Here is a 16,744-nt window from a genome sequence, read left to right as displayed (position 1 = left end):
CTCGATTCGCTCCGGACTAAACTGAGGGAGAGAAGCGTCACCTCAGCCCCAGACTCCGCCCTCATCAGCCCGACCCCACCCTGCGCCTGCTCCGCGCTCCACACACACACCACCGTGCTGCTGGGGAACCTCCCAGCCAGAGTCGTTGTACTAAAGCAGCGAGAGTCACAAAAGGTTGTTTATGTTTATGTTGTGGTGAGTTTGAAAGAGAATCCTCAAAGTGCAGCTTCAGAAGATTGGCAACGACTCTGGGTTTAAAGGGATAGTTCACCCCAAAAATTAAAATCCACTCATTGCTTGCTCACAACTGTGCCGATGGAGGGGCGGGTTGAAGTGTTTTAGAGTCCACAGAACACCTTTTGGAGTTTCAGGGGTAAACAGCTTTGCAGCCAAACCCAATGCAACTGAAGTAAATGGCCTCCTTGTCTTCAAACGTGTAAAAAGGACAAAAGAAAAATATAGAAGGCCTCCATGCTGCTCACATGGTGTCAGTTTTGAGTCAACGTCACAGGATCAGTATCGAGGCATTTTCAGTTGTTTCTGTTTCTTTTTTCGTTTGAAGAAGGTGCCATTTACTTCAATTGTATCAGATTTGGCTGCAACGCTGTTTACCCCTGAAACTCCAGAAGTATTTTGTGGATTCAAACACTTCACCCACCCCTCAATCGGCATTGTTGCCGATTAGATAATGAGGGGATTTTCATTTTTGGGTGAACTATCCCTTTAAAGCCCTTGAAATAGACACTCAGGCCCTACACAGTATGTTCAACACACAACAACAAACACAACTCAGTCCGGTCCAGCAGAAGAAGTGCAAAGTACAAAGCTCTTTCCAGAGATCTTTATACAATAAACTAACCTTGAACAAGAAAAGAAAACATGAATTGTAAAAGTGGGTCTGTTATAATATTTGAGTACATCAAGCATGCTGATATAACAGGTGAAAGTGTTTTGTGTAAGCTTTTTGTTATGGCACTACTAAGGTTCCTTGTTCTCACAGTCAGTCTCGAGCACCTGTGAGGCCACACCTTGATTTACGACACGAAACCATGAGTCACTGCAGCCAACGGTTCGGTGTCTGACTGAGGCTCTGTCACACAATCCACTGACAAAGACGTATCAGCCTTTCGATTATGTGGGTCTGTGTCATGTGTGTTGTAATGATCTCTTTCCCACCTTGCCTATAAGGAGAGTTCAATATTAGTCCTACTGAAAAGACCCAGAAAGAATGATTACTCACACTCACAGTCTGCAAATCACTTTCTTGATGGATTGTTTGATCCATAAATCATCAGGAAATACAAAAAAGAATATTGAGCCGAGGTTAATTGAAAATGCTGGTTTTCTCAGACCAACCCTAATATATTCCGTTCGTTTTAACGGAACATGAAAAACTGTGAATAATCACTTTGAAGACTGAAGGGATTGGTATTTTGGTTCAGAAAATACAAACAACATAAATAGTTACTGATTCGGTTTCTGTTGATTAAATGACGGATTAATCAAACTGTAAAGACAAATTCAGAGAGATCCCATAACTGAGGCTAGGTCGATTTGAAAAAAAAATATATATTGCTATTATTATTATATATATTGCGAGGACGGATGCCTGCGTATCACTGTGATTTTACCATGTCCCCTCCTGCACTCAAAAAATAAAAACTTGATTATGACACAGCAACTGAAAAGATCTACAGGCAGCAAAAGGCGTGTCTTTTTGCTGCTTACTCATTTCAGGCATGTAAGGTCAGGGAGAATCCCTCCCCTTTTAGACACTGCTGGAGCATGTACTTCAGATAGGCTCAGATAGGTCAGTTCATATTCTATGTCCTGCCCTGAGGCACAATGTCACGGCTCTTTCTAATGTGGCCATTGTGACAGTCATCGTCTGCGCCTGCTAAAAGAGACAGCGATGGAGGGGGACAAGGCCAGTAAAGCCGCTGCTGGTTATGTAAGGTCGGCCATTATATCTGTGGGGACTGACAGCCCTTCATTTAAAAATAGCTTCAGACCTTATTGACCCTCATGGGCTTTCATATGTGACTTGAGGGTCATAATGTATATTTTGGGACAGGGCTTTCCACAAACCTGACAGTCTGAATCTACCTTTTGTTCTCGAAACTGTGACTCTCCCCTTCATCTTTGACTCCTGTCATTGACTTGTTTTGGCTTCCTCACAGTTTCCAGAAATAGTGGACACAGGCGCTGCAGTAACATAAATGGTGGCATTGTTTTTCAGCACAGCAGCGTCTTTATTTTTCAAAATTTGCCAGGAATGAACAAAGTGGTATTCATGTGGGACTGTTGCTCCCTGGGACCCTGCCAAAGTTACCTGTCTTCTCAGTTTCAGCACTGATTTAATATTCACTTTTTCATAATGTGGACTTGTTGCTGTCCTTTTGTGTGCTTTTGTGTGTGTGTCAAAGCTGTTCTGTCTCAATGAGAATAAGTTAGAGGCTTCTTACTATCACTGGGCTCACGCCCAGAGGTTTCCCCTTCTGTCTCTATTAAAACACACCATATTTCACAAAGCCAGATAACTGTCAAGAGAGAGTCTCTGGATATCCTGTAGGCAGGAGTCAAACGTATGTCTGCACTGGTGTCTGGCTGACTTGGCTCCAGTCTCTCTGCAAACCAGTCTGAATCTCACTGTGGTCAACCCTGTCTTTCATTCCAAAGGCAGGAAACACTGATAGTATGATCTCCCTGCTTCACAATACTCGTCTGTTTTGCTCTCTGTAATGCTTTGCCTCGCACCCCGCAGGAAATGGCCCCATTGTCCTTGTGAGAGGAAGTGGCCCGGAGCAGACCACTAGCTCACTGGATTGATGGAGGCTGTTGTAAATTATTAATCATCAACTAGAAATGGAAGACACACAGAGGGGGTAGTGTTGGCCGTCCACTGGAGAATATTTGTTTTCAGTGGACAGTAGAGCTGCAGTGAAACACCTGTACCAGGAGAGACATACTCTGTACTTAGTGTATTAAAATGTTACTGTGAGTGTAGTATTTATAGACAGAAGACTTAGGTTAGTGTAAAAGTGAACCAGGAACATAAATTAGAAGAAATAAAGCTCTTTTTAATTTGTTTGGTTCTGTCCAAAAACCACGTGCTATATCAAACCTATTCAAAAGATTTAACTTGACAAATAACCTGTTTGACAAGCAACATTGTACAGAGACACATTCAATTCGATAGAACTTAAAGCTATGGTTAGAAGAATCTGACATTTAGATTCTTAATTATACATTCATATCCAAGGCTTTTAGTTTTGGGATTGTATTAATATTTCCACTTAAGTTTAGAGAGTACCTTTGGACCCGATGATTTTAGTAAAAACCTTCAGTATTCAGACTTTTACCGCTGGAGGGAGACAGAGACTCACATTCAGTTTATACTCAACAAGAGCAGAGACATGTCTTTCAGCCAGATCATGTGAGTGTGTGTGTGTGTGTGTGTGTGTTTGTGTTTGTGTGTGGTTGCATGTGTGCGTGTGTGCGTGCCTGTGCGTGTGCGTGCATGTGTGGCTCTGCACATTCTCAAATAGGTTTGGTACTTGGCTCTCTGGTTAAAATAGCCCAGCATTTGCTCGAGTCACATGTGGGAGTCCATGCTAGTTTTAGAAGATCCAGATAAAGTAGGTAGATAGCTAAAATAACTACAGATGTTTCCATAAAGACAAGCATAAGAGTCAGACAGATCAGGCTTTTATGTGTGTAACTCAACTTCTGTGAGAGCTACTGCAACTGCAAGATGATAGAATAACTTTATATATAGCAAATAATGGTCTTTAGGATTTAAGGATGAGCGTTTGTCAACCCTTATGTATACTGTGTAGTCTCGATGTGTATGATCTGTGTCTGATAGGTCAACCAAAAATATCTGATGTGACTTCTCTGGCTTAAAATATCTGCATGTGACCAGTTGCCGGTATTGAGCCTCCCTCAATTTCTTCAGGAGCGTAAATTTCCCTCATATACATACAGAAGAATGACATGTTGGTCAAGTTAGATGGAGGATACCTCAACGTAACTGACTGTAAATCTGATTTACACAAATGTCTGTCTGTCCGTCTGTCTGTATGTGGAAAGCATATCTTACATATCTAACTGCTCATGGTATTGGCTTGACACTTGGCGTACTAGGTGCAGGGAAGTAACAGTGTATTGTAGGACTTTTTGAGGAAGACTTCATATTTACAAGGAATACATCTGAAGTAGCTCCAAATGTGTGTAAGGACTTCAGCAACATAAAACCTTATTCTTAGGTGTCACTAAATTCTAAACACTGAACCATTAACACAGGTCAAGCTAACAGGCATGCTTATGATGGGCACTGGCCTGTTAAAAAAAAATTATATTAGTCAATTACTCAATTTAGTCAGCAAAATGCAAAAAAAAAAACCAGCTATCATTAATAAGTATGTTTCGCCGCAGAACTACATGTCCCATGATGCCCCGCGCGGTCAAGATGAGCGAATGGAACTCGGAGCGGAGCAGCGGCGGTGACAGCTGAGTTTACTGACAGAGACACTGACGCGACCACGGACCGACTCAGGTGAAACCAACATGTGAGTTTAACCTCGTCTCCTCCTCTCTCCTCTCGTTTGGATTCACACACACCTCTGCGGTCGACATGTTAGTTTTTTAAACAGAACAAACCCGGTGAATTTCCACAGCGCTCCAGCAGCAGCGGCAGCAGCGGGGTGGGATTTCCCTCTGAGGGTGGAAGTGCTGATGAAACGATTCAAGTTTTTGGTTAAACATCTTTAAAGCACGCACTTTCTGACTAATACAACACAATTCAACCACATTTCAGCCACAGCTCCGTGCTCATACGTGCACGGAGCTGTCGCTCATTGTTCACGACGTGTTGTTTTAGCTCTGTTAGTAGCTAGCAAGTTTATTTGGGCTCTTCCCGGTTGAGCTAACTGTTTTACTTCTTTGATAATAAAGTAATAGCTGCTGTCTCATTGTGAAACTTACACATGGCAAGTTTATTTGTACAAGACAATCCAAAGTGCTTTTCTTCAGGCAATCCAAAAAAACGAGCATTAAAAAAGGAATTGAAAATATAGAATAACAAAAATACATTTTATAGAACACATTTCAAAACACAGTTACGGTGTTTTGTGATGAAAAAAAAAAGGAAAGTTGAAGGCAAGCAATAGGAAATAGTTAAAAGGCCAACGATTTAAAAGCAATATGAGGATCACAGCAATAGAGAACATATAGAGATGATAAACGAGTAAAAACAAAATCAAATAAAACGATATAAAATGATTTAAAATAGAGAGTAAGATCAGAACTAGGAGCTTGTTCCACTTGTGCAGTATTCAAACTGAACACTGCCTCTCCAGCTGTCAGGGCTTCTCAATACGAGTTAACAATCTCAGTTTACAGCAGAACGAACATCTCATCACATCTTCAGACCCTCCTCTGTCACAAACACTGGCGACTCCTCTGTTATTGAGAGTCACCTGCTCTTCATCCTGCTGTAACAATAACCAGTCTATACACTACCAGGCTTTCTACATTGCAGATTAATATTGAAGACATCAAAACTATGAAGGAACACATATGGAATTATGTGGTAAACAAAAAAGTGTTAAACAAACCAGAATATGTTTTGTATTTTAGATTCTTCAAAGTAGGCACCTTTTGCTGTGATGCAGGCTTTGCTGCTCTTGGCCTTCTTTTTCAATCAGCTTCATGAGGTAGTCACCTGGAATGGTCCTCCAACAGTCTTGAAGTGTTCCTAGAGGGGCTGAGCACTTGTTGGCTGCTTTGCCTTCACTCTGCAGTCCAACTCATCTCAGACCATCTCATTTGGGTTCAGGTCAGGTGGTTGTAGGCAGACATCACAGACTGTCAGACAGCACAGACTGACAGAAGGTGCACCCTCTCTGTATGCACACAGGTTAATGTAAACTGCAGGGTAATGAATGGGACCTTTGTGTGTTAACAGCTGCACATAATTCACTGTGTGTTCAACATAGCTGTTCGAGATGGACATGCAGAGGCACACCTCTAACACAAATGCAATCTGAAAGAAAGTGTGTATTTGGTAAATTGAAGTTGAGAGTTGAAAAACCTCTTTAAAATCCCTGTCTCAAGAAGTTTTGTTTCTTTCACTTGTTCTTTCCCCCCTCGTTTACCATGTTTGAGATGACGCAATGTTTAAGACCATCTAATTCTGCTTGAGCACAAACAATCCATCTATCCATTGTCTGTACACCACATCCTGTATGGGTCAATGGGGGCTGGAGCCAATCCCAGCTGGCGGGAGGAAGGTACACCCCAACAGCTCAGCGAATAACATAAACACACAAATAGAACATAATTACTCAAAAACCTAAATTAGTCATTCATTAATCATAATCGAGGTAAAGGTTTGCAAATAATTTGATCCACAGCAAAGTAAAATCTATTGTCAGCTCACAAAGTTTATTTTCATGTTTATGTTATCCTACTACCTTGTTTCTTCAGTTTTGTCTGAATAGTAATTTTCGCATGTATAGAAAAATTATGAAAAGGTACCTCAGTTTCTTCTCAGAGCCTGAAAAACAAAACCAGGCGCTGTATGAAAAGATTTAATAGCTGACTCAGTTGCTCCAAACGGTTCAAGGTTATGCTGATAAATAATTGTCTGTTTCTTTTAATGAGTTTACAGGGTGTGTGGGGGGGGCAAAGCACAGATTCAGCTCAGAGAGTTCAGCAAAGCAGAAGAATGTGAAGATCCTCACTTTTTGGAAAACATCTTGTGTGATGTAACTGAATACCTTAGCTGTTTGCTGTGAAATCATGGCTGTATCAGGTTTCATGTCAAAAACCAGACGATTTTTAATAAACCATAATTCCCTTTTTTGGTGAACATACAAAAGATGTAAAATCACAGCGTAAACATGCAGATCAGTCAGTCGTTGTTCAAGGAGTTAAATGATCAAACAGTCTTATAGCACGATGGCTATGCTGCAATATAAACACATGCTTAGGAAGTATTATCAGCATTTGTGTTTGTTCATTGTGTTGTTTTGACCTCAGTATTGTCAGTAGTTGGGACAGGGTAGACACTGAGGAATCTTTAAGCACATCCATAGAGGATTTTTTTCTCACTTTCTTAAACATTGAGAGATAGATCGTTGTTTAATGTCATTTTTTTCCCAAGTGTAGTCTTTCAGTGTGAGAGCAGGACTTAATGATTTCTAGTTCAGATCCTTGCACTCAAATAGTCCCCGCTGCTTCGGCTCAAACTATTAGTTAGAAAAATACCTATCAACATATCTTTCAACATCTTCACAGATTTTCCAGGGAATACTTGATGTATTTTGATGGAAGAAAGGCACATTTAGGGGGCTGATATCTATGAGTGTGAGCTATTGGTTGAATTAAATGATACTGTTGAGCCTTGGTGGAGGAATGTGCTCTACTGAGGGCACTAGTTTGTTCTATACAGAAACTTTACCTCAGATGTGTAAAAGGTTCTGCTGGTTATCCGGTTTTTGTCATTCTCTCCTCATAAAGTAGAGTTTTACAATCAGGAGCAAAAACCAGTCTTCAAACTCAACAGAAAGAACAATGTGACATTAATCATGGTGATTATTGATGTCAACTGATATGAGCATTTTTTATCTCTAAATAATTTAAACCACATCATCCAGCCCTATATAGACCACTGTCTTTTCTCACGTTTAGGTCACTTATCTGTCCGTTGTGGCTCAGGCACCATTGGCCGCCACGCCTTTTCTCTGCATGTCCCTCCTCCTCCTCCTCTCTCATTACCCCTTCCGCTCCTGCTCCACCCCGCCTCACTGTTGCTCTCTCTCTCTCTCCCTCTCTCGCTCGGGCAGGACACACTCGGGACAGGACAGAAGCCGGCCGGTAAAGCAGCACTAGAGATCATTTAATTTAATGGGAATACACTAAACCAGACAGTTCCCTCTCCTGCACAGATCATCACATGCTAACGACTGCAGGCTCACAGCAAGTAAGTCTCTTTCAGCTTTTTAATCAGTTTTATAGCTGCTGGGCTTGTCCAGTGTTATTTGCATTTTAGCATGATCTCTCTGGGTCTGCTGCTGAACTCTATCTGTGTTGATTAGCTTGGTCCACAACAGAAGCTTTTATTTTTCTGCCTAATTGTGCACAGAAACATAGAGAATGTATGAATGATTTACAACGATATATTATCCCTGAAGTCCCCTGATTATTTTTTGTATCAGTTGAATCAATCATTTTTTAAATTTGCTTTAGGCCCGTCTCATTGTACTTTTGAACCAGCCCGGCTGATTAGATGTCCTGAGGAGACTTCTTGGTTCGGACTCTCTGAGGTCTTAAGTTTGTCTCTGAACTGTCAGGTGGGACAATGTGTGGGAGACTTCCTGTTTTATTGTCTCTGCTGCTGTTTTGACGTTCAGCTGTTCCTGAACACAACACTACACAGCAGAGTACCTCGCACCAAATTCATTCGAAAAGTTGTACAACAGTACTCCACGCAGCTGGCTCAAGAGTTGTTTCTTTAAGTCTTTTGAATTAAAAGAAACAGATACATTATGAATGAGAGCGAGAAATCGATCTGCCACTTAATATGCACATGCTAAACAATGATTTCCCCATTTCATTAAGTTGAGAATTATGTGGATGCATACAACTGTTAATCTGTGTGTCTCCAAGACAAAGTAAATAAATGCATAAACAATCTGAACTTGTGTGCACTTCAGGTAGTTAATGCTCTTTGTGGTTTATATTTGAGTTGTTCTATTCGACTTCTTCCAGATTTTATTTACATATTTATAAGCTTTGTTGTGGTTACGTTCTCAAACTGAGGAACAACATCTGATTAAACAGACAACTTGGTTGCTACTCAAAGACAACAAGATGTACTGTATGAGTTAAAATGAACTCTGTGTAGCCCTAGGTCCAGTGCCTGCTTGTGAGTCTGTTGGTTTACTGTAGTATAAATGGAGTGAATGTTCTTTAAGACCCCCAAAGTCCTGCTTTAGGTCTAACTGGGGACACCAGAGGATTTGTTATCACTGATGGGACTGTGCAGAATCATTTATTTTAACCTTGCCGCTTGGTCTCACAGTCTGCTTTAAAGGTCATGGTAGTCAGTAACTTAGCAAACTGACTCTGTGTTGCACACTTGCATAATATTTAACTCTTGACTCCGACAAGTTATTCCTCATAGATCTGCAAGGTGATTCCTTTGGGACCTTCTATGTGTTCCTTTATAAGCTCTTTAAGTTTATTTACGTGACTGCGCTTTGAGAGAACGGAGCAGATTGTTCCTTCAGAGAGTGAGTGATAGTTATTTGACTTTATGTGACCACTTTCTTTTCATGCGGAGCTGCTGTCCAGATTTAGATCTCCCAGTTGTCAGGGTGACATTCTTGCTCTGATTAAGGTCTCCCGTACACCAGCCTGTTGTCTCCCATACTCCTTTAACTCCTGTTCCTCTATGTCAGTCCTGTTAGTTCTCCTCCGACTCACAGGAACACCATACCCCTGTTATAATTGGTTGATCTAAAATTGGACAACTGATTATTTGATTGACACATAAAAATGTGTGTGGCTTTATCACTTTTCATTTCATGTGAACCAACTATTGGATTTTGTACCATTGGTCAGACAAAACAATTTTAATTTGAAGATTATTTTTGTCATTTTATTTTTTACTTTTGCTGTTATCTTATAGATAGATACATTTAAAAACATGACAGACAGATTCATCAGTTTGTAATCACTATTCATTTTATTAGTAGTCAACACTAGGTATTCATTACTTGCAGTCTTATTCCTTCCTGCCATTTTCTTAGTGTTCATGTAAGCTTCTTCATCTTTATCAGTCCCTTTCCAGCACCTTTCCAGAGCTCTTTAATGTGGCAAACTTCAATATTTGTTCAGTATCTGGCGTCACATCCTGCCTTTTGTCATGGTTTGGGTTTTGTGTTTGCATTGTGCAGACCTCTGCCTGATAATTAAACATTTTATAATGAAACTTATAAAAACCTATCCGCACAGATACAATTTAAGAAAGACTCTGTTGGCAAGAAGACGCCAGGCTTTCCTGACTGCTGTTGAATGAGATTGAATCTCCCAGATATCACCTTTTTTATCTCAGGTCTCTTTTATAATTAAAAATATGACTCATATAATTGACCTGTTATAGGAACCTGGTCAGGTTGTTAATTTTTAACCAAACCTTTCTCCTAATTTACCATTAAGGGGAGTCAGGTAGTTCAGAACGACATTTGTTCATTTGCATCATCGAGAAGAGTGTGACAGCAGTTGAATAAAGAACTGTAACCTGAGCACTGAGCAGTAGAGTACTGCTTTAGTTGACATTACAGAAAGATACGCATTACCTGTCAAACATCCTATTGCAGTTATATTGGTCCATAAATGTCTTATGATGCTGTGTGTGTGTGACTTGGTCTGCTGAGATCGTGACCTGATGCACGTCTGCTTATCGCTGTACTACAACACAATGATACACTGTTGGGTCATGTCATCCTCTCAGCTGGTTAGGTTCAATTATCTATTTCCAGCCTGGTGTTCTGAACTTCGTGTTTTACACAGAACTATTGACCGTGGTTCAAGTTTCAAATAATGAGGTAAATGCATGTAGCCCTGTTTCCCCCAAAAAGTCTATTTGAGCTGTATTATGCATGAACTTAAAGGTAGGATTGGTAAATTGTTTCTGAACTATTTCCATACTATTTGTTGAAATCCTCCTCATGTCCCGATAGGCGTCAATAAGTAAAATTACAAAGAAGAACAAAAGCAGTAGGCTAGGGTTGCAAAGGGGCGGAAACTTTCCGGTAAATTTCCGTAAACTTTCCATGTGAATATTCAGCTCGGGAATTTTAGGGAATTTTGAAAAAAAAAATTAGACGCAAATTAAACGCTGAGCAAAAAAAACATCATTCAAAACTCTATTTTAAAGATGTATGGAATGCAGCACATGCTGCTCGGTGAATATCAACCCTGCACTATGCATTTCTCTATCACTTGTGCAGATAAGCATCCTGCACACTACAGCAGGGCTATTGAGGTCTGCTGTAGTGTGCAGGACTAGTCAGGTAAGTTTCAATGATATTACTAGGGGAAATATATTAACATGCTGATTGAGGATTGTTCATCTGTTCATCTAGCCTATTTCTATTCATTTATCCATCAATTGTAAAATATTTTTAAAGACGATTCTAATTGTTTGGCCAACTATTAATATCTCTAGCATTGCATTAGTGTTTTTTCACAAGCTTTTTTCTCATCTTATTCTACAGAACAATTCCACGTGCACTATCTCATGTGTGGAGACATTTCACCCCAGCCAATGTAGAAGGAAAGGCTGTGTACATTTGCAAATACGATGCAAAGACCTATGTTAAGAATGACACAGATCCAGAAGCATATATTCAAGTGCCTAAAGTTTCCTCAGGGCTCAAATCAGCCTATGACAAAACAAATGTTTATATTTATGTCTTTGTAAGACAAGGTAAATACAGTTTGTATAAATTACCCACACAATTTCCTGTTAATTCCCTTAGAATATTCCCGGAATTTTGCAACCCTATCTGTGGCCCTTGCAGGACTGTAATAAACATGACCAATCATTTCAGTCAGTTGTAATAAAAGGATTGGCTGGCGTACCTGTCTGTCAATATATCTGCCTGCCTGTGAGCACCCTGCCTGGGCTCTCTCTCTGCACGTGACAGGAGTCTACAGCTGAAGAGGCGTACATCGCTGAAGCAGAGACGAATCAGTAGTAACAAGCGAGTCACAAACAAGTCGGCTTCAGTTGTCAGTCAGTGCAAGTTCGTGGGTTTTGGGATGTAGCTTTGATGAGAGGGGGCTGGATGTATCGGTTGCTCATTTTCTGAGTGTAGCCTGCTTTTGCTAGATTTCCCAAGATGACCAACCTTAGCTTTAATGTACTCCAGCATAAGAATAAACTGTGCGGGTTTACTAAACAGTTGTGTGGTGACAACAGAATCAAAATGTTAGCCTCAATATTTCCTGACAGCAGATGTCTTCCACTTCTGTTTGCATTTAGCTGCATTCCAAACACATAGAGCTATTACCATTGTCATGGAAAGAATAGTTGTACAGATTGTCATTGAAAGACTTAATCCACTGTTATGTCACACAGTAAAAGTAAGTAAAGTGCGTAATATTCACCTCTTTACTTTAAATTTAGCTGCAGATGTCTGTTCTATGCATTCTGGATCAAATTCAAGCCTCTAAAGCTCAAATGACATTAAATCATTGAATGAGGCAATCACCCAGATCTTGTGTCCTTTATTCTCTCGTAACTTGAAGGCTTCTGAGGTGTAATGCTCGAGTCAAGTAAAGGCCTCATTTTCAAAGTAGAATCAGAGCAGTTTCTATTCAACATTGTTCATTTTCCGGTTATATTAATAACGTTGGACATCGGCTGCACCCCTATAAGTATGATATGAAAACAATCTCCTACTGCCTGCTCACGTGATCTCAATAAGTGTTTTACTTTCCTCCTCATTCCCTGTAACCAATGATAAAACAGATACTGGTAGCTAGACGTGTTCAGTAAAACAAAGGACATGCTGATCACCAAATATTTATGTGATGAGTGAAATTTTAATGTTTCAAAAAAAGTTTTATTGCAATAAAAGGATCTTGCATTGACTCACTTATCTCTTGTCGAACTGCATGAACTGAGCAGTTTATTATTCTGCCACGACTTTAGTGCAGTCAAACTTGTGGAGGACGAAAAAGTTTAAAACGAGTCCTGAAAAAAGTTGGAGAAAAAGTGTAAAGCTACAGTAAATAGTAAATAGTGACTAGTGAATATTCTATAAAATTGACATTACACATATAACTTTACTAAAAATGTCTGACTTTTGCAAATAATATATTCCATTCATACTTTTATGGAAAATGCCCCTTAAATTGTGTTGAACATCAAGTGCTAAGCTCGACAAGTAAAAAAGTGATTTGTATTATTTTTAAGCATTATTAAATCTCTTTCTCCTAATATCTGTTGTCTTCTTCTCAATTGTACATGTCTACTCATCACCGAAGTATCTGTGGTTTGATGTGGCTGGTATATCTCCGGAACCATTCATCTTAACAGCTAAAGGAAGCTGCGATTGGCATCACCACAGTCCAAGCAAACATTGCACTAGTCTTAACATATATAGCAACTAGTGAGCTATTACTGAAGAAAACAGTTTATTTTTGCATACATACATACATTTTAACTTGCCAGTCTAATAGAAGTGCTCCACTATGAGCCATAGTATATATATAATACTATTTGTTAAATGGATCTCAGAGTTACTGGACTGTAGTTCCACTACATACATTTTTTAATTTAGACTTATAGTATTGTGCATGAGTCTTAATTTGCTGATATCTGAGGCTGTAATTTCCTGATATCTCTAGATAACTAAATCTGCTTCAGAGGATAATTTGGACTTTGCTGCTTGAATTAACTGCTTAGAGGTTTTATTGTTTTCTGAGCGGCTACACTCTCAGTGTTTTATAGAACATATAACAAGGAAGCTCCTGTCTTGCAGAAGGTCACTCATTCAATCTGTCTCTTACAGATTTAATAAGACGTGTTGACAGTATCTTTTATCCCATTCATTCCTAAGTACTAGTACACAGGTTTCAAATGCACCCCTCCTCCAACCCCTTTAGAGCAGGGGTCTTCTGTCCCTCCCTCTCTCCCCTCCCGCCCTCCATCTCACTTTCACTCCTGTGTGCCTCTGCTCACGTACACACCCTCCTGAAGCACATTATTTGCTGAGAGTACCTGCGTAGAGCTTTTCAAATACCCTTTACCTCGGTAGAGTTCAGCTCAGATCCAGTCCAGGCTCCAAGGTCAGAGGCATGCAGGGTTTTTCTGCTTTGCGGTTCTAGTTTAGACAGGACTTCAAGCCACTAGCAAACATGAAGCATCAGCTTTTTCTCACTGTAATTATTTTTGTCACTGTCAGGTTGATTTGTGGTTACAGTAAACTCTCAAAAATCCCTGATGGCATTTTAAATCTCGTTGGACCGTCTCTTCTGTTGCTGTGTCTGAATGCGGATGTGCGTTAATCCACTGTGCAGCACCATTATGTTCTGTATGAATGATGCTGTGGTTGACTACTCAGCTGACAGTTTGTTTTTTTCCCCTCTGGCATCCTGCCCAGCACATTAAAAAGACAAGAATACAAAGGAGGGAGAGAGGGCTAATAACCGTGTCCCCTGGTGTCACCCCTTAGTGGCTGACAGGGTCTCGCTCGGTTGCATGGCTAACTAACCAACAGTGTGTTTCACTAAATGCTAAATTAGACATGACAGGGTGTTAATGTGAAAAGCTTGGACATGCCTGTTTTTTTATCTACCATGAGTGGATAGCTTTTGTTTTGTATGCATGATAAATTAGTAGATAATGCAGAGTGTCTATGGGATGTAGGCAAGTGGGAACCTTTCCTCTTTATTCACCCCATGCATACTGTAGATTTACTGCCACTCATGGTCCGTGTGAAGGGGGTGAATATAAAAGCTGGAGTGCATGTGTGGCTGCTGTGCGGAGTCATCTGGAGGATGCATGGTGAAGTGCTGGCTGCAGACCAAAACACTCAGCTGATTGGATGGAGTGCTGTGAAGGATGAAAGGAAAAAGAGAGGGGGCCTCTGGTGGTGGTAGTGGGGGCATCATTTCATGGGATATCAGGTGGGTGTGTTATGTGTACACAGCCGTTTGTGTCATGTGCATTTGTGGTCTGGGCTTATCATGGCCGTCTAGTAGCTGTTGCTTTAATTGGGACTATTTCTTTGCCCTCTGGCCTGCTTGTTTTATAACTGCAATAACTGGCACGAGGTATCAAGTGTCCTTTTCTTACCAGCCAAGGTAGAAGGTAAGGCATGAAGCCTTTATGACAAATCCAGTATTCACACAATAATACGTGCTTATTGGAGCTTTGGGAGAATGTATTTATTATCTATAAATAAAACAGATACACTAGTTATTATTGTTAAAATAATGCAGGCTAAAGTATTTGTCATGAAAATTGCCTGACTTAAATGCATTTTTTGTTTTAATGCATGTTGTGTACTATTGTATATAACCTCATTTAAAGACTAAAAACACGGTTCATATTTTTCATAGACACTAGAATAAAAAAACAACGCTTTTTTAAAACTTAGATACTTTTTGAAAGACAAGAGACAATATTAGGAGGACAAGAACAGTGGATACAGGCAAGTTGCTAAAGTGCAGTAACAAAATATTATATAGTGTATTTTCTATATAATATAAAAATTATTACTATTGTGATATTGAGTATGATTATGAATACGGCTTTACTACTACTACTACTACTACTACCACTACCGCTACTACGACAACTACCAATACTACAACTACTACTACTACTACTACTACTAATAATAATAATACAATCTAAAAAGATGATATAAAAGGCACCTATATCGTCAATTATGTCCAACACTGCTGAATTAGTCACCGACCTTTGCAAATATTTAGTAACATTTGCTTTATATCACTGAATATAGCACAAGTTGTTGTTGGCCTTAGCTGTTAGCGGATCTGTGTGTGGTTCACTGAGCATGAACCAGCTCCTGCTCTTAGGAGTGTTACAGTTATGCTGAGGAACCTGATCTGCATGTAGCTTCGGGCTGTAACTTTATCTTTGTGACCTTGACACACAGACAGGGGTCCAGGCCCTGCTCTGTCTTCTAGTCAAAGGCTCTTTGGTCAAACAAAAGGTTTGATATTGGGAGAGTGTGGATCTTTTGAAATATGAATGAATCTTATTTTGTTACAAAATTAGATTTATTAGGAACCATGGTAATGGTAACAAGTTCAGTGTTAAATGTGTAAATTCTATCTCACGCACACATAACATGACTGTATGGAGTGTCTGTTTTATATAATGATGAAATGACACGTTATAATTAAGTTTTGGCACAGATATACAGGATGCACAGATATTTTTTAGATAGAAAAATCACTGTACGAACAAGTTCAATTTCCATGGTGAGAATTTCCATCAGGTGAGGCTGCAATGTTAATTGTTATATAGTTTGTTTCTGACCAGTTGTTTATGTTTCTGAACAGTTATTGATATATTACTTTATATATATAAATATAGCTGTGGCAAAACAAAAAATATCATTTTATTCCTAAAGAGTAAAAGTCAAGCATTGTGCCGGTTTCTAACTTTATGTTTTTATCTGCTGAAAATCTGAAATATAGAAATCTTCCCTCACATCAAATTAAAGTAGTTGAAGTCAGTAAGATTCAGCAAGAGCATTGTATCACTACTACACTATCACTGCATTAGAGACTTGCCTGCACACAGATCCTTTAATATGTTCTTGTTTCCTGTCTTTTTCCTTCTGTCTTTTCCTATTTCTCTCTCTAGTCACACAGATTTTTAAACCTGATGCCCTGAGAGCCTTTCTTATCTCCCTGAGCCACCAGGGGGCCTCAGTCCCACAGTGGCACAAGTGTAGCCTTCAGTTTGTCTTCATCCTGAACCCTCCGGCCTTAGTCAAGCTGTCCCACCCTGCCTCCTCTCCATCCTCTTCCTCTCCTCCCTCCTGGCCCCCACAGGCCCCCCTGGACTCCCAGTCAGCCATCTCCCTCTATGAGGGGAGGGGGGACGCGGCGGGGTCTCTGGATGTGGACCCCGAGTCTCTTGAGTTTACTTCACAAGAGAACCTCAGGGACCTGGGACCACGGC

At 40.0% G+C, this 16,744-nt stretch overlaps 1 long non-coding RNA gene across 1 annotated transcript; it reads left to right on the top strand.

Moving 5' to 3' along the window:
- Positions 1-4: 4 nt before the first annotated feature.
- LOC133954245 (uncharacterized) lies at positions 5-16,537 on the top strand. The gene is made up of 4 exons (XR_009920762.1): positions 5-174; positions 4,438-4,571; positions 7,851-7,987; positions 16,424-16,537. It is a non-coding gene; the product is annotated as an uncharacterized LOC133954245 (long non-coding RNA).
- Positions 16,538-16,744: the final 207 nt, after the last annotated feature.

The sequence above is a fragment of the Platichthys flesus genome, chromosome 5, assembly GCF_949316205.1.
Source record: "Platichthys flesus chromosome 5, fPlaFle2.1, whole genome shotgun sequence".
NCBI classification, from domain to species: Eukaryota; Metazoa; Chordata; class Actinopteri; order Pleuronectiformes; family Pleuronectidae; genus Platichthys; species Platichthys flesus.
This window is presented reverse-complemented; position numbering and strand designations above follow the sequence as displayed.